Source organism: Stenella coeruleoalba (assembly GCF_951394435.1).
Source record: "Stenella coeruleoalba genome assembly, chromosome: 15".
Taxonomy (NCBI): domain Eukaryota; kingdom Metazoa; phylum Chordata; class Mammalia; order Artiodactyla; family Delphinidae; genus Stenella; species Stenella coeruleoalba.
Genome location: NC_137161.1, coordinates 15717336 through 15743314, shown reverse-complemented (window position 1 = coordinate 15743314; position 25979 = coordinate 15717336). Strand labels below are relative to the sequence as shown.

Below are 25979 nucleotides of genomic sequence, written 5' to 3'. Positions count from 1 at the left end.
ATGAAGAGTAGCCCCCGCTCTCTGCAACTAGAGAAAGCCCACACGCAGCAAAGATCCAACGCAGGGCTTCCCTGGTGGCGCAGCGGTTGAGAGTCCGCCTGCCGAGGCAGGGGACACGGGTTCGTGCCCCGGTCCAGGAAGATCCCACATGCTGCAGAGCGGCTGGGCCCGTGAGCCATGGCCGCTGAGCCTGCATGTCCGGAGCCTGTGTCCGCAATGAGAGAGGCCACAGCAGTGAGAGGCCTGCGTACTGCAAAAAAAAAAAAAGATCCAACGCAGCCAAAAAGAAATAAATTAATAATAAAAATAAGTTAATTACAAAAATAAATTTTTTTTTAAATCTTACTTTTTAGTTTAAACCCTTGTTTAGGTGAACTTCTCCAGAAGTTTACTGAGAAAACAGTACATGAGTGATTAATTGTTCTAAGTCCTTGCAGTTCTGAAAATGTCTTTATCTTGCCTTTCTGAGTATAAATTCTAGGTCCCAAATCATTTTCTTTTAGAACTTTTCCCTTGGAAAGTATTGCTCCTTTTCTTCAGGCACCCAGCATTGCTGGCAAGAGGTCTGATACCCGTCTGATTCTTTTTTTTTTTTTCTTGGAAATTACTGGAATTTTATTTGCCTCAGGCTTATGACTTGCAACCAAAGACATTGTTCAAAGAAAGCAAAGATTAAGTACACTTTAGGGAGAAGGAGACAATACACATTGGTAACAGGAGATCAGGTTGACAAAAGAAGCCATCCATTACACTATATAGATTCTTTTCTCTTGAAATAATCTGTCTCTCTAGAAACTTGTAGCATTTTTTCCTTATAAATTCTGAAAGGTCAGGACACTCTGTCTGGGTGTGGTCTTTTCTCATACTCTCTGTGCATTTTAAGCTTTGCAGTTTGAAGATGCAGTCTTCCTTTGGCTCTGGGAAATTTTCCTCTTGATTTCTTAGATAACTTCCTGTTGTACTTTCCTTTACTTTCTATTCTGTTCTTTTTATGGAATTTCTATTTAGTTTGACATTGAACTTCCTGGAATGTTGTTTTAGATCAAGATACTTTTGTATCCTGTGAATATTTTTTCCCTATATTTTGAATGATTTCCTTTTCATATTTTCCAGCCCTTCTCCTGAATTGTTAATTTCAGTATTCATATTGTTAACTTCTAAGAGCCCAGTTTTGTCAGCTTATTTCATGCTTCATGGACACAGTATCTTCAGAATCTCTCTGAAGATTTAAGAATTTTTCTGTAAAGGTTTTCATTTGCCTGAATCTTTTTTCCCATGATGGAGTCTATTTTCTCTTTATTTCAGTCTCTGTCATGCTGTTGGTTTTCCTCAGATGCCCTATGATAGTTTTTTCTTTTTGCCATTTGTAATCAATAATAATAGCCTCCTTTTAGGAGCGAGGCCAGGGGTTTGCCTGGGGTTCTGCAGAACTTCCTGACCCTCTGTGTGCTGCGAGTGTGTTGTGGGCAGCTGACTGGCACAGGGCCTTCAGTGGGTCCCCTAATTCTCAGCCCTCTTCCAAATCCTCTTGATGCTTGCCGTCCCCAGGCCCAGAGCCTCCCTGGGCTTCCACATTTCCAGTGGTGCTTTCCTGCCCCTATGCTCTAGGCTTCATCTTCTATCTGTCATCATGCTTCTATAAACTGTTTCTGTCTTTTAGAAATTATTTGGAATGAAATCTTTTGTTCTCTAATGATCCTACTCAACAAGAGGGAAATCCCGATTTGAAGTTTAGAAGACATGATACTTTTTTTTAAAGCATAAAACGGTTGCTTTAACCCAAGCCTGGACTATCTGGGGTATGTGTGTGTGTTTAGAAAATATTTGTTGAATTTCCTATTCTGTATCAGTGAACGAGGGAGACATGTTGTCGACCTTGTGGAGCTTACAATAACGTATGTTAAGGGTTATGAGAGGAGAGATGGAGGGTGCCGTGGGACCCATACACCTAGGAGAGCTCACTTGGCTCAGAGGGAAGGCCTCCAGAAGGAAGTGGACGTTTCATCTGGGATCTGATGGCTGAGGAGGAGTTAACCAAAACAAGAGGGTGGGGCCAATCAGATGTATGTTTCAAGTGCAGGGTCAGAGAGAGCCTCAAACCAATAGAAGGGCTTCCTACTGTTGGAGCACCAGGCTGTGCAGCTGCAGGAAATCCCCTTCCTTCTGGGGCCTGGCATTCCCCATCTCAAAAATGAGGAGACTCAATGAGCATGCTCTTTTCAGCTGTAAAAATCAACAAGTTTAAGATTGTTTAAAATTAACTCAAGCGTGGAGATCCATCTCTCCCATAACTGCCCCAATCTGAAACCTATCTCTTGCTGGTGGGAAGCAGGTATTAAGAAGGATGATAAAGGCAGGGGAGGGGCAGTGTGGTACCCTGCAAACCTCCCCATTTTCAAGGTGCATTCTCACAGGGACCAGGCTTCCCCTGCCAGCTCTGCAGCCGGCACACAGCAGCAGTTGGGGGCGGGGAGGGACCGGGAGGTGGAGCCTCAGAACATCAAACCCTGTACACAAGGCCCCCAGATGTGCTCCAGAACCAAAAAAATGTATCAAACAGTTGTCGTCTTTTGTGGGGTTGACTCCTCCCCCACCCCCAAATGACTTAAGTTTCTGAATTCAAACATTGTTTTGAGTGTAGGTGCGGTTCTTTCTGGGTCCATACCCCAGGAGGTTAACAGGCTGTTTCTGATGGTAGAATGATGGATGACCTTCCTCCCTTTTTTTCTGCTCTTTTCTATTTTCCTATTTTTTTTACAATAAGCAAGTATGATTCTAATTGGAAAGAAAACAAAATCTACTTTGATTTATTAAGTCTCAGTCCATATGTTTCTCAATTAGTTTCGTCTGGAAAAAATGGGGACCTTCCAGCTGTGTGGCATAAGGATTAAGTGCATTTGAAATGGCATGACAGCTGAAACTGGACTTTTTTTTGTTTTTTTTTTTGCGGCACGCAGGCCTCTCACTGCTGTGGCCCCTCCCGCTGCGGAGCACAGGCTCCGGACGCGCAGGCTTAGCGGCCATGGCCCACAGGCCCAGCCGCTCCGCGGCACGCGGGACCCTCCCGGACCAGGGCACAAACCCGCGTCCCCTGCATCGGCAGGCGGACTCCCAACCACTGCGCCACCAGGGAAGCCCTGAAACTGGACTTCGGTAGGGTGAAAAGTTAATTGTATTTTACAGCAGTTGTTTGGACTAGAGGGTGGGTAGTGGTGGCCAGAATTTATTCATTCACATACTCCTTTCAACAGATAGCCATCAGTTACCAGCTGAACAAGTTACTCAGGTGATCTGTGTCTGGAATTTCCTCTTGTGTCAAGTGGAAAAATTAAATATACCTACCTCATAGGATCCTTGTCGAGATTAAATGAGGTAATTTATATAGAGCAGTTAGAACATTATCTGGCATGTGATAAACATTCAGTACAAGTTTTTGTTACTTTTGAATTTCCTTATTTTAATAAATGTCTCATAATATGTACAGAATGCTCATAAATTAGACACGGAGCTTTTGCTTAAGAAGCTCAAATTCTAGCAGCAGAATAAGATCCGTCCAGAAATAAATATGCCTCAAAGGAGAAAAGGTAAGTTTCTTAAGAGAAACAGATAAAGTACTAAGGAAATTCAGAGGGAGAGAGCCCCTCCGGACTGGGAATGAGGGGGTGGGAGTTAAAGGCAGCTTTGGGGCAAAGGGGCGGTGTGAGCCCTTCAGACCAGCCCTGCACGCTGAAGCTGCCAGAGTTTCCTTTATCCTCAAATGGAGCCAATCTTGCTGGCTGTGAAGATCTGCCAAGTTTCCTGCAGGGAAACATTTAAAAGGCAGTAGAGTAAGGGACTTAAGGGGACAGGCCTGGCCCCAGGCAGCCTGGCTTGGAGCACAGACTCCGTCACTTACTCCAGGGACCCTCTGAGAAGGCCAGTCAGCCTCTACACGCATCGTTTTTCACAACTGTAGGATGAGACCGTGAGTAACACTTCCTGTAGCTGCTTCGGGTAAGGATGCCATCCAGTGGGGTTTACAGCACAGAGCGTGGCCCCAGTCCATAGTGTATCATCTGCCGTGGTCAGTAGTGGAGAAAGTGAGTGTGCTGGTGTTGTCACAGTTCTCTCTTCATGGCTTCTGTCACAGATGGACAGTTCTTCAGTCTGCAGGGCAAGTGTTACAAAATACATGTTGTCGAGGAAAACGCTATCTTTGTTTTTATGAATGGGCTCCTTACTAGTATTTTTGTTCAAGTAACAAAACGTGCTTCAGAGCACTGAGGGTGATGTCAGTAGGCTGACCTGTCAGGACACGGGCTTCATTTCCTCACGCCCACTCATACTTCTGGAATAAAGGCCCAGCCAAGCAGTGCCCCACCTCCAGGCCCCCAATGCTGAGTGTCACTGCGAGCACACAAGAACACGCCTGACAGCGCTCCGAGGCTTTGTTCCCTACTCATCCTGACGTTCTGGAGAAACACGGGGCCCTTCTCTGGCTTCCCGACATTCTTGACCTTATTCATTGTCACGTCATCCTCCGGGCAGAGGGTGGTGACAATGAGTCAGAATTAGAAAATAATGTCTTTTCTCTAGGATGTGCCAGCTGATTTTACAAGTATTTTTGAACTTGTAGTCTGTGCCAGGCACTTAAGCCACACAAGAACCTTGAAGAGTGAATGCGGTTGTTACTCTCATTTTACATTGGGAAACCAAGGCACAAAGAAGTTAACTTGCCCAAGGTCCCACACAGGTAGAAGGTCCAGGGACAGGTCTCTTCAGGCTGCTGACTGCTGCTCTCCATGGGTGACCAGACTGGTGTTGTTTTTATTCCACTACAGTCTCAGACCAACTTGTGGGAAAGCCTTCAGCATGGCACACTCCCTCCTAATATATAGCCTATTTGCTTGGACCTTTTCTGATTAACATCCAAGTTTTCTGAGAACTAATTAAAATTCTTGTTAAGTTACAAACTACCACAACCTCCTCCCACCTATAAATAGCTTCTTTCCCAATAGAGCTGTAGTCCCAAGTAGCTTTAAAGCAAATCAGATCTGCACCATTGGGGGGAGGGGCGATTGACACCCAGACTTGTTTCAGGCCACACAGTATTTTGGTAGAAAAGCAGGTAAGCACCCCTCTTACCTAGTAGCCAGAAGTGTTCCCTATTAGCTAACAGATTGACTACCTTTCCCCATCTCAGGCCTGGTTGAACCCAGGAAAACTCTCCTTCCCCACTGGTTTTAAGAAGTTTAGCCCGTTTTTCAAAGTGGAGATGATCCCGTGTAGCACTAAGGGCCAGGCTCGGTGGATTAACCGTTTTGGAAAGTAGCACTGGCAGTTGTGGGCACGTTGGACTCAGCAGGAGTTAAAAGACTCAGTTTCCAAGTCTGGCCTTTTCGTCTTGAGCTGTGTGACCTCGGGCATGTCACTTATCTTCTCTCTGCATGTCACTTATCTTCTCTCTGTTTCTTTTTCCTATTCAGGAAAAGGAGATTAATAATGCAGTTCCCTGGGGACCTGATTCTCCTCAAATGAGAATCAAAGGAGATTAGGTACAACAGTAAGAGCCGCCATCTATCATCACTCACGTGCCAAATACTTTCAGTTCCCTTACATGTGTTATTTCATTCTCACTGTCCTAAAATGGAGGCCCTAGTGTCGCATTAAAAAAGAAAGAAAAAGTTCAGAGGAGTTAAGTCACATAGGATTCAGATCCCTGGCTCCCAAATTGATGCTCATAATCACTAGACATATCCCATTGCTTCCCACTATACACCAAAGCAGAGAGGCTTTGTCTTTCCTATCGAGTACTCCACAAATGCAAGAGATTAATTATTATCTCTAGTAACCACTGCTGTTCCATGTTAGTCCCTTAGGACAGTTAAATTCTCTTGCTGCTTTATCTTACCTAGTAGTTTATGCTGCCTCTTTCCATGTCCCCAGGACTTGTTCAGTGAATTCTTGGGGTTTTTCTCCCAGAGAAACAGTTCAGCTCTACCAGAAAGGGGGTTGAAGGAGGCTGAGCGGAGCCAGGCATCTTGAGCAGAGGCCTTGGACCCCTCCAGGTTTCCTCCCTCCCTCAAGCGTGTGGTCAGCCAGCTTGTAGTAAACTTCCTTATGTTGCATTTGTTGACAAGCTCGTCTGTCACTGAATTTTAGAAGTGGCCAGCTTATCGTAAACTTCCTTATGTTGCATTTGTTGATAAGCTTCTCCGTCACTGAATTTTAGAAGTGGAAGACACCAAAGCCCTCATTTCATTGATGGGGAAGCTGAGGTCCAGAGAGAGAGATGACTTGCTTGAGGTCAATCATTCAGTTAAGAGTGTGACCAGGACCGGAACCCAGTTCCCCAGGCAACAGACTAGTGCTCTCTGAGCCTTTGGAGTGGGCACGTGGCATCTCCCCCAGTGAAGGACAGACTCATGCACTCTGTCCAGCATGCACCTAGGAAACTTTAGGGAGAAATTCGACAACTTGGAAAATTGAGAAGGAAGAAGGAGATGGGGGGAGGGACGGAGTTGGGGTGCAGCTCCCCACCCTAACTAGTGGCTCATACACCAAAGAAGTGAATTAGACCACGGCACGGCAAACTAGGTAAGCCCACGGTCAGCAGTGACTAAGAGGCAAAGGGATTTATGCCGGGAGCCCTGGCCCAGGGAGTGGATAGGAAGCCTTTTGTCACTGAGGCTGCAGTGTTGAAAATGGAAGGAAGGATGTTAGGCAAATGTGCGGCCCGGGATGCAGTTACAGCCCCCGCAGCTCATTGTCCAAAGGAAATGGATCTCTCCTGTGGACGGAGAGGTGGAAACTGAGCAAGGGAGCTGAGTGGTTGACATCATCAGGCTGAGCATTGGGTTACAACAAATGGGGACTTACTTGGCCCGAGACGTGGGAAACACCCACTAAAACCTTGAAGTGCATTTCATTTAGGAGACGCGGAGAGAGGGAGAGAGAGAGAGGGCACGAGAGATCCTGCCTGCACCCCTGGCCCGCTCTGCTAATCTTGCTTACCCTCGGAAGGGAGGCGTTCTGAATGCTGGCTTCTTAAATTCGACCTTCCCTTCTGACTGAGGACCACTGGACTTGGAAGGAACTCTCTGCTCTTGTAAGTAGAACTTCCTTCTCTGTCGCCACCCCCAGGGAGAAGCAGGCTTGGAGGTAGGGCTCTCTGGAGAGCTTGCTTTCTAGCCTGTTGGTCACAAAGTGTCTATTTTTTTATATTATGATTTATTGCTTTGAAATTAATGGCTTTGTCTGAAACTGCCTAGGGCTAGAGTCTGAGCCTCAAGGCTCGCAGATGGGCTCCAGTCAAATGCTGTTTCACTTTGTTACCCAAAGAACTTTGACAGAGTACCTAGAACTTCGAAAGCAGCTCCTTGCCCCAAATATAAGTGAGGAAATAAATCCTCCCTTAGAAATTGGTGTTTGGAAAATCTTTATTAATTTGTTTTTCTGATTACCAAGGTGGTACCAAAAAATCTTAAACATTGTAGAGAGAAATATCTCTGCAAATGAAAATTCCCTATAATCTTCTCCTCTTCAATGTAACATCGGCATTTTAAATTTAAGACACAGATACAATTAGATTTCATGAAGTTACCTCAGCACTTGTGCCCTGATGCCTCAGTGGCTGCATAGGAAACTCCAAGATCGAGATCTTTAACTTTGGCTTTGTGATCTTTTTATTGCTTCCTTTAAAAAATGTGTTGTTTATTCCTAGAAAATAAACAGAACGTGTAAGTCTTTGGGCGTTTTATTTGTTGGCTTCTGTGTTCAGGATTTGAAACCGAGGGAGCCACTCTGTGCAGAGAGGAAGGGAGGGGGCGGTACCAGTGGGTGCCGGGCTGAGGGTTCTCAGGTGGCTTGAGATACAAGGCTTGCAGGTGCTGTGTGTGCTCCATCTAGCCTCCTAGCAGGTAAAAATAGTTGAAAAAAATCACAGTTAAAGAAGACAGCCTTCAGCTTTAAAAAAACAAGAGCCACCACATAATAGAAGGGCCACCCAAGGAAACCGTGGAAGCCTGGGCAAGTGTTTCACTCTCCGGGCCTCAGTTTCCTCATTTGTACCTAAATGAGGGGTGAAACTAGATGAGCGCTTTACAGTTGACCCTTGAGCAACATGGCTTTAACCTGCGAGGGTCTACTGTTCTGTGGATGTTTTCCAATAAATACATGCTACGGAACTACATGATCTGCAGTCGGTTAAATCCATGGATAAACCCATGGATGCGGACCCATGATCTAGGTGGCCGACCGTAAAGGTTATACTCGGATTTTCGACTGCACGGTGGATTGGTGCCCCTCACCCCTGTGTTGTTCAAGGGTCAGCTCTGTTCCCAAGTTCAGTTTGAAGTGAATCACTGAAACCTCCTTCCCCTTTGAGGAGACCCCTTAGGGCTTGAGGAGCAAAATGCCCTTAGTTTTCAGGATCCTGGAATGGGTGAATACTGGTGCCTCTAGGAGAATTAAAAGACGTCATAAAACAGGCAATATTAAGTTACTTCTGAGTTGAAAGTGTTGTCAGGTTTTGTGTTTCTGAAGGAGAAAATCTCAGTGTGGTGTGCACGCACACCGGGGAGGGAGGAGAAAAAAGAATGAACTGTGCTGAGCACCTGCTAAGGGCCAGGCCCCGTGTTACGCTCATCCTTTCACGTAACACCAGGTGGTCAGTATCATCATTCCCTAACTCCACCCACAGGGTAAATCTCCACTATACGTTCCCATATTATTGGGAACTCCTTCCTAGTGTTCACCTGAGCTGTGAGAGCACCGAATCCTAACCACTAGACCACCAGGGAGTGTCATACCTGCGCTGTGCTTACGTGGTTATTGGCGTGACATCAGTTCACTGCTTCCACTAGACCACATGCACCGTCTCCTCTGTCACTGTACCTCCTTGCCTGGTAGAGAACTTGGCGCATAGGTACAGAGAAGACACATCCATTTTAACTTAAAGCCCACTGTCCTTCTCCCTAACTTGGCAAAAGAGAGGCAGAAAAGGAGGGGAAATCTCCTTTTTTGCCTCCCTCCCTCCTCCATCTCACCGAGACACAGCCTGCACTGCTGCAGGGAAAGGGTACCAGAGCCAAAGTACAAAGAAGAGCAAAAGAAGTTGTCAAATCTTGGCCTCTGAGTTTCCAAGTGTCCAGATCTTGGCAACTTAAGGGATTTTTTTTCTCTTTAAGGCCATCAGAGACCCTAGCCCTCAGGAAGATGCAGTATTTAAAACGATATGTTTGGATTAAGATCGCGGTTAACTGGAGGGTTCGTGCAGCCCCTCAGCATATCTGAGAGCTGAAGCGTAACTTCTCCAGCAGCTAAGCCCTTTGAAAGTGGACTGTTGCTGCTAGGGCAGCGCCCCTGGGCGTGGGCAGCAGGAGGGCCCGGGCCTCTGTCCCGGCCTCACCCAGGATCTGGAGCCCCAGAATCTCAAAACTTTGGCTGATTAAAAAAGTCGTCCCTCTTCCTAAGGTGGTGGTGAGGAGGTGATATTCTGGAAGGAAGGTACCTGGTTTGGGTTTTTATTTATGTTTAAATTCGAATGCTTATCCAGTCTGTCGCGCTCTCTAGTTTCCTGCCTGGTCTTTGGCCCCTGTGGGCACTTGCATTTGTGGCCCCTGGGCTGGTTGGTGTCCCCAGTCCCTGTCACTCTAGACAGTCTAGGGTTCGAGGAGAAGTTGAGCCATCTCAGACAGATGACCCCCCTCACACAGCGTGCTCCTCTTCTGAAAAGTGGGAGGTCACAATTATACCTACCTCAGACAGGCGCCCTGAGGACAAGGCAGGATAAAGCTCGTACTGCACTTGGTTGGTCCAAAAATACATGCTCAGGATTAGCTGCGTTATGGTTTCCAGAAAGAGAAAGTCAGCTGACGTCACAGGCACCTGCCCCCTCAGTCGCAGGATGGCATTTGCGTGAGGAGCCTGAAGTTATCTCTGAACTCCTCAGTTTCGACCCCCCCCCCCATCCCCTACTGGGCCCTGGAGCTGCCATGCTGGCTCTTTAATCCAAACCTCAGCAGTGTTTCCTGTCACCCACTTAAGTGATGAGGCCAAAAGCTGAAGTGGGCGCTGTTCTCTTGGGACCCAAGGTCCCTGGCCCAGCCGCTGAAGGAAAAAGGTGGTGGCAGGTGTTACTTTCTGAGTGTGACAAGCGGCTGAGCTCACCCAGTTCACTCTGCTGAGTGCTTTCACGAGGGGCCAGAAGTGATTCCTAAGTGGAGACAGACGTGGAAAATCTAAGGTTCTTGAAAACAAGTCATTAATCACGACCCAAGGCTGAGCTCACTACCTCCTGGAAATCTTTCAGAAATGCCTCATGAAAACTTTGAAAACTGCCCCTTCAAAGAGTGGTTTCTTTGGAAGTTGCAGTCAGCTGCCGTGCTGAGCCATTCCGAATCACAGATGAAGACACATCCGCTCTGACCGGAGGAGGCCAGCATTTCCTAACTTGAAAAGAAGTCTCTAATCTTCCAAGAAATTGCTGGTCTTCAACTTGGCTTTTCCGAACTGAATAATGGACCTTCAAGGCACTAAAGAAATGAAGTATTTGGTTGCTAATGCGTTCTTATGTCCCAGGGAGCTAGGTCAGTAATTACGTTTAGTACTTTATGGCTGTGGTTTCTGATGTTCAGTAAACCTGCTGAGGGCTGATGGGTACCGGAGACGAGGCTAGAGGAACAGGCTGATTAAGAGACAGCCTCTGGCCTGGTGCAGTTCTCAGGGCATCGCGAGGACCGGTGGGTGAGTGAATAATTACAGTGGATCAGCAGCACGTGGACGGAGGTCGTGGTCTTGAGCTGGGTTGATTACCCCCACGCTCCCCTCCATTTCCTGACGCCCAGAGCTTTGCCAGCACTCGTGTTAGGGGGAAATGAGAGCCGCTCCTGCCGAAGCATTCACCCCCAGCACCTTCCTATCCCCCTCGGCTTCAGAGGAAAGAAGGGAGTTCATCACAAAATGCAGCAGCCCCACCTTAGAGGACCCGGAATCTGCTATCCCATGTTCAGTAAGGAATTCTAGGGATGCGTGATTCTGTCGTCTAAAATCACCACTAAGTTTTCTGTTGGTTTGTTTTTATAACATTTATATTGTGGTTTTTTTTTTCAGTTTACAAAATTGGAACATGTTCATGGAAGGAAAAGCGAGGTAGTACAGAAAAACATACTTAAATCATCACCCAGTGATTTCACTTCTCTGATTTTCAAATAAGGCATGGCGAGGTCAAAGGGCATGACCGTTTTTAGATCTCTGATACACGTTGCAGGTTTGCCACTGGAAAGTGTCAGCCTATATAAGCTTCCATCAGCAGTCCATGCTTATGCCCGCATCCCCTCACCCGCACACTGGCTGCATCTGGAGTTTAGCTCGTTTTAATTTCTCCCTAGGCAGAGTCCCTGTTTGCGTATCTCAGAGGTGCTCGTGTTCTGTGTTGCGGTCCCCGCGGGGGAAGAAACCACTATTTGCGCTTGGTTAGGGGCCCTGGCTTTCCTTTGTACTTTCCTGTACGTATGTGTGAATTCACCCATTGTAAAGAGCCCTTTGTGTTTTCGGTATTATGCGAGGTGCTATGGGCAATACCAAGGTAAGTAAGACTTATAAGTAGCTCACAGCCTAATAGGAAAAAAGGACTCGGTGACTCTTAACACGTGTGATTATGTGCCCCAAGAGAGGGACAGTGCTGTGGAAGGCCTGAGAGAGTAGCTATTAAGCTGGGACTTCGGTTCACTTCAGTAAATCTTTCATGTATTCAGCCCGTGTTTATTGAGCACCTCATATCTGCTAGGCACTGGGCAAGGTGGTAGGTGGACAGCTCTACATAGAACAGGCATGGTCCTTCCTCACGTGAAGCTTACATGGACTGATGGTGGTGTTATGAAATAAACAGCATGAGTGATGGATGCGGAGGAGAGTGTAGTTGGGGCAGGTTTGCCTGAAGAGCTGGTGTTCAAACCAAGATAAGGAGTCAGTTATGCCTAGGAGTTGGGGCAGAGGGTGCTGGGGGTGGGAAGGAATACTCCAGGTAGGGAGAGGTACACAGGTGAAAGGCGCAAGGCGGGAAAGCCTGTGGAATGTTGGGGAAAGTGAAAGGAGGCAGTGTGGCTAAAGCCTAGAGGGGAAAGGAAGAGAGAAGAGGGTGAAGGTTGGGATCAGGGGGAAGTTAGGAAAATGATGGAGGGGGCTGGTGATGCAGGGGATTTTCCTTCCCTTATTCAGCAGCTGTATACCAGTATATGAGCAAAATTTCTCTCTGAGTTGGCATAGAATAGTCCTCCTAGTCTGTAATTTTTTCATAAGGGGCAGGAAAAATCTCTTACTCCCAAGGGCCAATGTCTATTCATTGGCTTGCCTATAGTTCCCCTTTCTGATTTCAAATGTGAGCTTCCCGCTGGACTTGGGTTTGGAGACCTGAGTTTGTACTGCTGCTCTGTTACCAACTTGCTGTGTGACCTTAAAGGATCCTTAACTTCTCTGGGCCTCATTTTCATCTGTCAATGGGAATGATGCTGATCTGATCCCAGGGTCATTGTGAAGATCGAATAAGTATCTTAAACTGCTTTGTAAAATATGAAGTGCTGTAGACATATGAGCTATCATTATTATTTCAATGAAAGATTTCTTATCAGTGAAATAAGAGTTGAAAGTGAAGCATGCCACCAGGAAAGGACAGAGTGTACCTTCCAGGCAACCCCGAAATGGCAGATTCAGCATAGGTGGCTCTCCTTCAAGAGCTTGTTGTGAATGCTGTTCCTCTTTTCTCTTTCATTTCATCCACTGGGATAAACCACTTCCTTCCTTTCTCCTTCCAACAGAATGGGTTACAAAACAATCCATTTCACGTCTGTGGATTCCAGGACCCATTTGATATAGAAGCCAGAGCATCTGCTTGGAGGCCGAGAGCCTTGTGAGCAGAGATGCTGCGGTTTACTGGGCTTTGGTTCCCGGCAAACATAGATGCCCGGGTGTATATTTAATTGGGTTTGGGGAGAAAGGCAATTACGGGCACAGAGCCACGAAAAACAGTCAACAGTGCAGAAGCGGCCCACACACCACCTAAGCAGGGCAGTTTCAAGCCAAAGCTTTAGGCTTGCTTTTGGATTTTTAAAGGGGAGCATTTTTATTTAAGTAAAAAAAAAAAAAAAAAAAAAAAAAAATTCCCTTAAAAAGTGACATAAATGCTTAGGACATAAAGTGCACTCTTTTTTCCCTTTCATGAAGCTTTTTAAAAAAATGTGTCTTCCAGCTATTAAAATGATAGGTTGGAAGACCTGTTCTATTTGACCAAAAGAGAAAGTGACAGTAAGTGCAGTTAACTGTCCCATGTAGATAAATGGGTAGTGTGTGACTCAGTTTACCAGCATGCTTTCTCTGCTCTCATTAGTTTGTTGTTGTTTTTGTTTTCTTCATTAGTTTTCCCTAAAGTGATGCATATGCTTGTTGTAGCTAGACAATTTGAAGATGTATAAAGAAAAAGTTTGTAATCTCTCCCCTCTCCCTGCTCCCCATTTCCATCCTTCTGAGATAACCACTGTAATCAGTTTGGTGTATATCTTTCCATACCTTTCTCCAGGCTCCTACGTGAATGGATGCTTTGTGTATGTATGTGGTTTTTATGTTTTGTCACAAGTGGAATTGTACTTTATTATTTTGCAGTTTATTTTTCCCACTAAATAATACATCATGGGTAGGTACAAATTTGATTCACTCTTAAATAACTTCAGGGCTGTAGATCCAGAGGTACCACAGTATATTCAACCATTTCTCCTTTGGCAAATACTCGAGTTATTACCTTTTTTTTTTACGAAAACTATTGTTGTGTTAAATATCTATATGTACGTATCTTTCTTCACTGGTCCTTTTGTTTTTATAGATTATATTTTCAAAAATAGTATTGCTGGGTTAAAGGGTATACGTACTTGACATTTTAATAGATAAAACTGTCCTACTTTACAAAGAGTTCTTATAATTTACATTCTCCCCAGCAATATGTGAGTACTTCCATTTCCCTAAGTCTTTACCAGTATTAGATATTCTCTCTTCTTTCCTCCATCTCTCCTTCCTTCCATCTCTATTGTTTTATTTCTGACCAAGCTGATGGGAAAATGGTGTTTTATTTTTGTATATTCTTTACTGCTAGTGAAACTCAACATTGTTTCATGTTAATTGACCATTTCATTTTCCTCTTCTATGAATTTCCTTTGCACATTTTTCTTATGAATTATTTGCCTTTTTCTCAACAAGTAGTAGGAGCTCTTTATGTGTTTATGTATTAAGGATTCCATATGTGTTACAAATATTTTTCCTAATCTATTATATGTTTATTAATTTGTTTCTGTATTTTTCTTCATAGTGTCTGGATTTCTTGCCTTGTTTAGGAATAACTTCCCCACCTCAAAGTTACATAAATATTTTCCTAAATGTTTTTCTAATACTTTTATGGTTTTAATTAATTTAATCCTGAATGTTTAATCCCTTTGGAATTTATGTTTATACATAGCAAGAGGTAGTGATCAAGCCTTTTTCTAGATGGCCAGCACCATTTATTAAATTAGCCATCTTTTCTATTTTGTGTTGAAACCCATCTTTGTCATAAATAATTTCCTTTATTGTATCTGTTTCTGAACTTGCTATTCTAATCCACAGCTTATTTGTCTATTCTTATGTTAATACTGTATCTTTTTATTATAATGTCTTTATAGTAAGCTTTTCTTGTAAGACAGATCCCCTATTTATTTTTTATAATTATCTTTACTATTTCTTGGCTAATTTTCTTGAGTACTTATTATTCCATATGAACTCTAAAGTAATTTTTTTTATTCACCCATCCAAAAAAACCTATTGGTAATTCTTATTGGAATTTAATTAGAATTATGTAGTCACTTGAGAAGGATGGCATTTTTGGATAATTAGGCTTTTCTACCCAGGAGCATGCTAACTGGTTTGCAACTTATGCATTCTGTTTCTATATTTTGTTGCTTTTACCTTTAGAATTTCTATATGCATCATGGATGTATTGTCTAAAATTAAACAGTATTTCTGTGTTTGCCCTGAATAATCAAAAACCTTACAACATTTAACTCTGATTTCTCTTCCATCTTCAATGTTATTATTGTCAAACATGTAATATTGTCAATATTATCAAATACGTTTTTACCTCCTCATTTAGCTCTGTTTCACTCAATCAGTACTTCTTTAAATTTACCAATATACTTACTAATTTTGCTCACTGTTGATTCTAAAATCTCACTTATTTTCTGTGTTCAATTTCTCTTCTGTTGGAGAATGTTTTTGGAGTTTGTCAATGGTAAACTTGCTCAGTCAGTTTCTGTCTGAAAACGTCTTTTGCCCCCACTCTTTTTTTTTTTTTTTTTAGTTAATTTATTTATTTTATTTATTTTTGGCCGCGTTGGGTCTTCCTTGCTGCGCGCTGGCTTTCTCTAGTTGCAAGTGAGCAGGAGCTACTCTTCGTTGCGGTGCGCGGACTTCTCACTGCAGTGGCTTCTCTTGTTGCGGAGCACGGGCTCTAGGCATGCGGGCTTCAGTAGTTGTGGCTCGCGGGCTCTAGAACGCAGGCTCAGTACTTGTGGCGCATGGGCTTAGTTGCTCCATGGCATGTGGGATCTTCCCGGACCAGGGCTCAAACCTGTGTCCCCTGCACTGGCAGGATGATTCTTGACCACTGCACCACTAGGAAAGCCCTGCCCCTACTCTTGATATTTTAGAATTTTAGATAGCATGTATAATGATTATATGGAAGTGATGTATGCCTCTGTAAAAGTTTTCAACTAAAACAGAAGTAGTTTATGTAAAAAGTGAGTGTCTTTCATTCCTTTTTCTGAGTCCCAAAGAGAGCCGCTGTTCATAGTTTGCTGTTTGCCTTTTTCTATGTAGATTCAAAAATTTTGTATATACACAAACGCTGTACATTTTTCTAAGCATAAACAATCATGGTCATTTTTTTTAAAAAAGCAATAATATATACAATTTTACAGTACTTTTTAACAACAGAGCATGTACATTTTCCCGTGTCAGTATGACAAAATCTCCCTCATTCTTTTTAATGGCTATGTAGTTTCTCATCATATTGATACACCATAATTTAACTCTTTTCCTATTAACAGACATTTAAGTTGTTTCCTCTCTTATTTTTTTTTTTACTTTTACACAGTATGTTTTACTGAACATTCTTTTACTTATGTGAGCATATTTATAGTGTAAATTCCTAGATATCTGACTGATCCAAAGGATATGTGCAGTTAATATGTTAATAGATGTTGTTAACTTGTATTCCTAAAAGACTGTTTCAGTTTACAACCCTAGAGTATGTCTGGCTCTAATTTTTGTTTTTCTTCTGGTTCCTTAGAATTTCCATATTGATTAGTCAACAGTGGAAAATCTGAAGAGATGCGAGCTGGAAAAAGAAACTAAACCAGGTGGGTAGTCACATTGTTCATACCACTACTGTAGCATCACAAATGTTTACCTAAATACCTTTATTTCCATTTGAAGAGGGAAAAGAAATAGATTCCAAATGAAATTGGAGAGGAATGTGGGCCCCATGAAGAAGAGGCAGGATGGCCCTTTTCAGAAGTTATATAACATCACTCTGCAATTTCAGTCATGATTCCATTTACATAGTTTCTCTATAGCAAAAGAAAGACAATTTACTTCTGGTGGCTTAAAAGAGAATGGGTTTCTTCAGCCATCTACTTAAGCAGATGGAATCATTCACAGGAGTTATTAGCAAACCTAGTCATGATGCCAACTTTCCTGTCCACCAATGGTTTGTTATAAAGGTATTTTCATAAAGACTAGGGCGCATTTGGGGAATTTTAATACTGTGATACAGGAGCAAAAGCAGGCAAAACCCAGCGCATAGAAACAAGTACAGCCCAGTGATCTGATGAGGAGAGATGGTGCAGGTCCGTTCCAGTTGTAAGAAAAATGCAGTTCATACAACATAGAATGGCCTGCCTGGAAGTGTGGCCACCTTGGGTTAGTGTTCATACTTTTATGGTATCCAAACATTTTCTAACAGCTTCTGACCCGTGGTCCACCCACCTCCCTTGCCCCCAGCTCGCCTACCCCTTTCCAGCTCCATCCTCTTGCATTAGGGCAGAATCTCCAGCCTTTAGTACTCTGTCCAAGTCCTAGTAGTCCTGGGAATTTGGAGGGTTTCCAGCTCCTTTGAATTCCCTCTCATGGCCTGGCCTGCCTCTAGCACCTCTCCTAAGATTCCTCTTCTCTGTTGGCAGAGCAAGAACCTTATCTGGAAGGCAGTTGCCCTGGGTCTGGAACTCCCCAGCTGCTTATCGGCAAGGCTTTTGGGCCTTGCCCTACAGTAGCTTCCTGAGCCACCAGGTTTGTGTCCTGTTCTGACTCAGTGCTGCTGGGAATCCCCTGGATGCATATATTTGCAGTGACTAGGATGCGGCAGTCAGCTCCCAGGACTGTTTATCTGGCCAAGATCAGAGGACCTTCTATTCCAATTGCTGTGGGAGCATTCGGTCCCAGCCACTGAACCTTGAAGCTTAGAGCCTGGGTTTTTAAACAGGCTTCTGGGGTTCAAGATTTCCCTGTAAACATGGGTACAGTTTTGTATGCATACACACACACGTACTTTTCTAGGCAAAACGTCTGTAGCTTTCCTCAGATTCTCAAGTGTGTCTGTGACCTCTGAATTGGAAGAATCATTGGTCTCGAGAGAGCCTCAAGTGGTGTGCGGCACTGCGTCCCCTTGGGCAGCAGCCTCCCACATGCCAGGATATCTTGGGCGACCTCACCAAGCCTCTAGGTTTTTCTGTTTAGGGTTGAACTGGGACAAATTAGCTAATATCACTGAAGCTCAGAGCCATCTGATGGGATGTCCCAAAGTCCAGTCATGGAATTGTACCCCCAGCCCCTGTTTCATCTCACTGAGCACACTGTGTGGGTTTTCTGGTTTCTGAGTCTGCAGCTCGGAAGGGCTGCTCCGGCAGCTACACTGACGGCAGTGGGAATAGTGTTGATAGTAAATTTCAGTCTGGCTTACCACTGCCAAGAACAGCGTCAGATACTTTGTACACCTTATCTTATTTGATCCTTACAACTTTCCACGGAGGTTGGAACTGTTATTTTACATATGGAGAAACTGAGGCACAGAGAGACTTTGTAACTCACCAGAGACCACACAGCCAATAAGTCAGTAAGTAATACGTGACCCAAGCACATGAGCTTAACCACCAAGCTTTATGGTGAAAGTAAAGGGCATTTTTAGAAAAATAAAGCAGAAAAAATATGGGGCTGTTTAGTGTAGGGCAAACTGTCCTGCATCTTATAATAATACTAAGAACATTGCCGTGTTATACCAGATATGAAAAACTATGCACACAGCACTGATCTTAAATCATTAAGAAAAGGTTAGTGGGTAATACACTAATGCCTTAGTGCAATACCTGAGAAGAATTTCTCTCCTTTGTAATTCAGATAAGCTTCATTGAAATATAATTCACATACCACACAATTCACCCATTTAAAGTCTACAGTTCATTGGCCTTCGGTATATTCACAGAGTTGTGAATCTGTCACCATAATCAGTTTTAGAACATTTTCATTCCCCCCAAAAGAAATCCCACACCCTTAACTCATCACCCTCCCAAGCCCCCAACCCTCCCCAGTCCTAGGCAACCACTAATCTGCTTTCTGTCTCCACATAAGGTTTTGATACTTAAAGGAGTAACAGTGTGGGAATCTTGGTGATCTGGTGTGAGTCATTCCCTGAGGAATAATTAGACAAATGAAATTTGATTCTAATGTATTTTATAAATGGCTTTATTAGCTAAGAAGCTACAAGCATGTCTTTGATATGCCCAAATTTAGGGTTGACATAGGCAAGAGACAAGTTTGTTTCTGAGTAATTTCCACTTGTCAACGTCACCTGTCAAACGCGCTCTTCTCAGCGAGTGGCTGTAAAACAATGATGGGTTCGTGGGGCCGCATTTCTCCATTGGTGGCAGAACCAGTGGTGGTTCAGCATAGGATCTTTTTTCTGCCATTGGAATCCCTGGCTTGCTTCTGTGTCTGCCTGGCTCTAGTTGTCAAAGTGAAGGGCACTCATGTAGTTGCCCGTCACTCTGAAATTCAGGACAGGATCCCATCAGACACTCAGAGGATGTACAACCACATGCTCTCTTGAACTCTTGTCACTTTAGCAGATCCACTGTGTATCTCTCCTGACTCATTCATTCAGTCGTTCTTTTTGAAAACATTTATTAGGCGCTCTGCACCTGGCACTGTGGTGGGTGCTCAGGCAGTCATTCTGAAAGCTCCTTCTCCTTATTAGTACAGTGCGTGGCCTTATTAGGCCCAGGTGGGCAGAGCCATTTGCACTGAGACAAGCCAGAGGGACAGGGAGTTTGGTAACAGAACAGTTCTCTGATGGGGATGAGACATATGCAGTATCACCCACATCGAGACAGAGCCGTCCCCAGAATGCACCCATCCTGAAGAATGTGCGAGGAGTCGGGGATGAGGAAACCCAGGTTCAAGGCCTGATTTGGTCACTGACTGCTTAGAGGACCTGGGGTGATCCCCGCAACTTCTCTGAGCCACGGGCTGTCCATTATGAGGGTTAAATAATGCAGTGCCTCCCAAAGTACCTTCAGTACCAGTGCTGGGAAGAGTCTGTACTTAGTAAGTGTTGAATGAATGACTGAAGGAGTGAAGGAACATTCTGTGATTCTCAGAGCTGGAGCAGAACCCTAGCAGGTCAGGCGACCAGGTGGAGACAGGTATAAATGAAGACCAAGGAGAACCTCCCTTTCTTCTCCCAGTCAGACCCTCCTGCCACTTTCGCCCCTTTAAGCTCGCCTTGTCCTCGGCTCCCACATCCTCTGCTTTCCTGAGCCAAAGAGAGGCTCCACCTTTGAGGCCTCGGGCCTAGGAGCCAGCCAGGCCTGGGTGTGAATCGGGGGCTCCGGTACATCTTCGCTGTGTGTAAAAGGGATCTAATTGTGCAGGGCTACAGGGAAGCGAAAATAGGATGATATGGAAAGCATTTCTTACCATATCTGATGCATAGCATATACACCCATAATTGGTAGCCGTTTTTCTTTTATTCTTATCATTGTTGTTTGTTTGGTCAGGAGCCAGCGCTCGTATGGTGGTTTTCATCACTGGCTTGAGAGTGCAAATGTTCTTCAGTTCTTATTTTGTTTGTTCGTTAACGCATTCATGTGGATATATTTATTGTGCATCTTCCACGCATCATGAACTGTGCTGTTTGCTGGGGATACAGTGACAAGAGAGTCAGGGTGCCTATCCTTCTAGAACCAGTTGAGAGGGCAGGTATGGGACAAGTGTATCAGCACCTGTATGGTGGCAAAGCAGGGAGCCCTTATCTTTTCTGCTGGGTCAGGGAAGAGGACACTGGGCCTGGGGGCTGGCTGTCACTTGAAGACCCAGTGCCTGGAGGTAGGGGGCAGAGGGCTGGAATACTAAACCGAGGGGCTGGGGTCCAGTGCAGACTGTGGTTACGTGGGCCGAAGGCACAGGGGAATCTGTACTCTGCTCCAGTCGGATGGTTCCCGGCTTGCAGACATGTTGTTCTTCCCGGTTCCAAGGGAGGCTTACTTCATTAGTAATCTTCTGTGTTGTGTTGTGTGGATTGTGGGCTCTGCTTCTGTCCGGCGGCAGGAGGAATGGCAGGCGAACTTTGTTTCTCCTTTGGTTTAAGACGGGAGGGCCCCAACTAGAGACGCCCTTACTACCCCCAGGCCTAACTCCCCCTGCACTAGAGGGAGGCTCTGAGAACTGGCGTGGAAGGAAAGCGTTACAGCATTCATTTGGAAATGCCACAGAAAGGGTAAAGTCAAATCAGAGCAAAACTCCGAGTCAACTCTTGTCCTCCAGGACCCTGGAAGGTCCCGGCCACCGTCAGCCTTCTCTGTCCCCACTTGCTGCACCCCAGCCCTGTGGCCTCCTTGCCCTCTTTCTGGACACCAGGCAGGCCCCGCCTCTTGCATGCTGTCCCCTCTGCCTGGCCCACTTTCCCAGGTATCTGCCTGCTCTCCCCGCTTCAGGTCCCTGCACCCGTGTCCCTCTTGTTCCTTAGTATGGGTCGCTCCAATAGAATTCTAGCTTCATGAGGGCAGAGGGTCTGTTTTATTCGTTGCTGAATCCCCGGTGCCCAGTGAGCAATAAATATGAAGGAGGGGAGGGAGTCATTTCCTTAAAGTTAGTGCCTGGACTCCTGAGCCCCGCTCTGCCTTGTACATCTTATTGTTACAGCCCTTAATAACCAAGCTTTTTAAAGATCCTTAAAGTTTTAAAAGATTCATATACCGCAGTGGTCCCTAAACTCTTTGTGCTCTTGTTACATGTGTGGGCCATGACAATCTTCCATCGGTAACAGAGGCTGACAAGCGCAGTGCTATTGGCTAGTAAGCACACACCACATTCCCCGCCTGGCATTTATTAGGATCCCTGAGGGAGGCAAGGGGTATAGTTTGAAGCTGTTCCCCAGTGATTCCAGAATTCTGATATGTGCGCCCCTGCCCCCAATGCTTGATTAAGAATTATGCGTGTTTGGGTCGACCTCCCTAACTAGACCTTGAATGTCCCTCAAGGGCCCCTGCTGTCTCACTGTTTTTGTATCTGTAGCATCTAGTCCCAAGCCTGGTACACACTGAGTGATCAGTAAAAGTTCATGCATGAATGGATGAATGAATTGATATTATAGAGATAATATCTTGCTTCTTTTCATTCTCCCCAGCAGCTTTGGGGCACGCTTTCCATAGACGTCTAGAGGAACTGTAGAGGGACCCCGAGCTGGAAGTAACATTAGAGATCACTCTGTTTACCCACTGCCACATAACACATCACCCCCAATACTTAGTGGTTTAAAACGACAGCAGTAATGTATTATTTTTCGTGCTTTTTCCTGTGGGTAGTGGCATGTGCTGGAACAGCTAGGGACCAGCGCAGCTAGGGGCTGCCTGCTGCATCTCTCTCCATGCCGTCTCAGGACCTTTCCATGTGGTCACTTCATGGGGCTGGCTTGGGCTTTCTCAAAGAATGGCAGCCTCAGATATCCTACATGCAGCTCCAAAGACAAGTGTCCCGAGGGAGAGCCAGGTAGAAGCTGTGACACCTTTTCTAACTCCATCTTGGAAGTCATGTCTGTTGCAGTCTGTTAGTTAGAAGCAAGTCGCTATGGCCAGCTCATTCAAGAGGATACAAATTACACTTCACCTCTTGATAGGAGGAATGTCAAAGACTTTGCAGATGTGTTTCAAAAACATCACAGAGATGCCCAGCTTACCTCTTCATTCTACACTTGAGACCCCCGAGGTCTGAGGGGGAAGGACCTTGCCCAGAGCCACCTGGCCTGGCATCGGCAGAGCTGGAGCTCAGTCCAGACCCTGGACCTTTGGCCAGCCTGCCTGGAAGTGATCTCACTTTCCCTTCTCCAGCCCTCCTTCCACATTATGACAGGGACTGCCGTTCTCTGGGAGCGTTGCATTTTAGCTGAGCCCTCACCAAGTTTAGGTAATGTGTGAACAACAGAAGACCTGGGTAGGCTCAGTAAGCCTGGTCCTCAAGCAGCAATTCTGTTGGAGTATTCTGCCTCTTTCCAGACACCTCCATAGAAGCACAGACTTTCACGGATTGAAGAGTTTGTATCGCTGTCCCAAATGCCCAGCCCCCAGCCCTACGTGAAGTGCTAACACTGCCCAGCCACAGGGGGAGATAACAGGGTTATAAAATGCATACCCCCAAATACTTGTTTTTTTCAAAGTTAAATAAGAAAAATTAGAATTTGGTGGCAGACAGAGAATCAACCCAACATCACTGAAGAGATTCTTAAGATTTTAAAATAATAGCTGGAAATTCTAAACAGGATTTTGCTTAAGCTTGGGTAAAATGCATCTGGGTATATGCTTTAGCCAGCATTGTAGAATATTTTCTTAGGACTTTATTGCTTTCTTGTCCTTCCTTCAGAAATGCCTTATTATGAGGTTGGGGATAGAGGAGAAAAAAGGGGAGAAAAGGGAGTGGACAGTTTTGTTTTTTTGTTTTTTTAATACATTTATTTATTTTATTTATTTATTTTTGGCTGAGTTGGGTCTTCGTTGCTGTGCGCCAGCTTTCTCTAGTTGTGGCGAGCGGGGGCTACTCTTCGTTGTGGTGCACGGACTTCTCATTGCGGTGGCTTCTCTTGTTGCGGAGCACGGGCTCTAGGTGCACGGGCTTCAGTAGTTGCGGCTCGTGGGCTGTAGAGCGCATGCTCAGTAGTTGTGGTGCACGGGCTTAGTTGCTCCACGGCATGTGGGATCTTCCTGGACCAGGGCTCGAACCCATGTCCCCAGCATTGGCAGGTGGATTCTTAACCCCTGTGCCACCAGGGAAGCCCGAGTGGACAGTTTTTAACAAACCCTTTCTGCCTGCTAGGCATGATGGTAATTCATTTCTACACTTCCTGGCCTAATAGTACAGGCTCACTCCTGCCCCATACTCAGTGGATAATATGACATTGGGTAAGTACTTAGCCTCTCTATACCTCAGCTTCCTCCTCTGTAGGACAGAAATGATTAATGCTTTCTACCTCAGGGAATTGCTGTAAAATTAAATGAGATAAAGCCTGAAAGATGCTTAGCAGTGGGACTTCCCTGGTGGCACAGTGGTTAAGAATCCACCTACCGATGCAGGGGACACGGGTTTGGTCCCTGGTCTGGGAAGATCCCACATGGTGCGGAGCAGTTAAACCCACGAGCCACAACTACTGACCCCACATGCTGCAACTACTGAAGCCCGCACAGCCTAGAGCCTATGCTCCGCAACAAGAGGAGCCACTGCAATGAGAAGCCTGAACACCGCAACGAAGAGTAGGCCCCGCTCACCGCAACTAGACAAAGCCCTCGCGCAGCAATGAAGACCCAACGCAGCCAAAAAAATCATAAAAAAAAAAGAGGTGCTTAGTGTGGCATGCAGTCAGGACGCTGTAAATGCTGGCTCTGATTGTTCCCCCAAACCACCTTTCCAGGCGGTTGTCACACCCCCATTTTATAGATGAGGACTCTGTGGCTAGTGAGGTGCCCAGCTGTAGGGACAGAAGCTGAGCGACCCCAAGCCCTTGCTGTGTCACCGCACCACGCAAGACTCCAGTTGCTCAGTCAATATGCAGTAGCGGTGGGCACAGGGGCTCTGGAGGCTTCGCTACCTGTAGGGCCCCCGTGCCAGTGTCCCAGAGCAGGGCCATTTGAAAAGGCAGGGCCAGGAATCCACTTAAGAGGCTCTATAAAGAGCAGAGTGACAGAGAATGTTCCAGGCAGAATAAACAGTCTCATGAAGGCCCTGAGGTCAGGAAGAGCTGGGTTGAGGAATTAAAGACCAAAATGGGCCAAGAAGAAAATGGAAATGAGACAAAAGGTCGCAGAAGGAGGCAGGGCCAGATCAGTGCAGGATGTCAGGGGCTGGTGTAGAGTTTGGATTTTGCCAGATGTGGAGTGGAAAAGCATCAAAGGTTGAATGAAGCAGGGGAACCACATGACCCAGTGTCTGATGTGCAAACATCACCCTGGCCCTTGTGGAGAACACAGACTTGGGTCGAGGGCAAGAGGGGAGCAGGGAGGTGGTGAGGAGACACTACCAGGGGTGCAGCTGAGAAACGATGGCGACCAGGTGGTGCACGTGGAGGGGAGAGGGGCCAAGTTCAGGCTCTCTTCTGCAAGTAGAAACGACAGGACCCGGTGAGGGACTGGACATGAGTGATGGCCCCAGGTTTCCAGCTTGAGTAGCCGGTACGGCGGGTGCCGGCCCTGAGCTCAGGGAGGCTGGGGGGAGCGGGCTTGTGACTGAACGTGTGAGGTTGGAAACGCGGGGGAGATGTCCAGGGAAAGGCAAAGAAGGCAGTTAGGCTGCACATCTAGAGCTCTTAAGAGAGGCTTGGGGCGCTGTGGGAACCATCAACACAGACTATTAAGGCAAAGGGTGAGAACCCCCCAGGGGGCAGATAGAGAAGAGGACGCAGGCCTGGTCCCGGTGGGGGGGTGAGGGAGGGGTCACCAGGGCCCCTGACAGAGGAGGCGCCGCGTGCAGGAGGTTAGGAAGTGGCCCGACAGGCTGGAGAGGTGCAGCAGGGGTGGGGCCTGCGGGCCCTGGAGGAGAGTGCTCTGAGAAGATCTGAGAAGAAGGGCATCCATGGGGACCCTGCCCTTTCCTCCCACCTGGCGGCCTCCCAAAGCAGGACTCCCCACCGTCTGCCCCCGGGGCTGCGTGTCTCTGGCCCCGTGGGTGCAGAGGCCAAGGCCCTGCCCAACTGCCTCCAAAGGAGGCCTCACTGGGGTCTCCTCTCTCGGGCATCAGGTCCTGCCCTGGCAGGAGACAGGTTCCTCTCTGGCGACTTTGCTCTGGGGGTGTCCCTAAGGGACTAGATAGAGCTTGGGCCGGTCCCCAGCAGGCCGCATGTAGCCGGGACCAGCTGTCCTGCCCCTTCCCAGCTTCTGGGATGTGCTCAGTCCGGGGCCCTCACTTCTTTACCCGCCTCAGTGCCTCTGTGGGTCTGGCTGCCCATCACAAAGAAAAGCCTCTTCCCTCTGAGTTTGAGGAGGCCCTGGTATTTCCATCAGGTTTCCACGGCCCTTTCTTCCCTCGGAGAAGCCTTAGAAAGCATATTGCCCACCCCTCAGGAGGCCTGTCCCAGGGCACCAAGCCCCACTCTGTGCTCTGTGTCCATTGCAAAATGGTCTGCTTTCTGATTTGTATGGTGTCTGCAAATACTTAATTTTTTAAAAAGGAAAAAAAACCAAACAGGAAATGACCTTTCTGGTATATTTGGAAAACAATTTGGTGCTGTCATGGAATCTGCCTGGGTGATGAGGACTAAGCTGCAGGCTTGGAACAGACCATGTAGCTCTTGGCAGAGGTTGGGACCTCTTCAGTTTACAGAGCTGGGGGGAGAATAAAAACAGAAGGGAGAAGACCGAGTCCCATGGGGAAACCCGACAGCGCCCAGGGCA

General features: G+C 46.1%; 1 protein-coding gene across 8 annotated transcripts in view; it reads left to right on the top strand.

Annotated features, from left to right (window-relative positions):
- Window positions 1-25979, top strand: part of PKIG (cAMP-dependent protein kinase inhibitor gamma) — a 101091-nt gene that overhangs the window by 57470 nt on the left and 17642 nt on the right. For 4 of the 8 annotated variants that reach the window (XM_079943944.1, XM_079943942.1, XM_079943945.1 and 1 more), the window contains one exon: window positions 16346-16415. The gene's annotated coding sequence lies outside the window, so the exon portion shown is untranslated. Of the gene's footprint in view, window positions 1-5480; window positions 5571-6912; window positions 7088-16345; window positions 16416-25979 lie in introns of those variants that run through there. The other 4 variants (XM_079943941.1, XM_079943940.1, XM_079943939.1 and 1 more) reach the window with 2 other exon arrangements.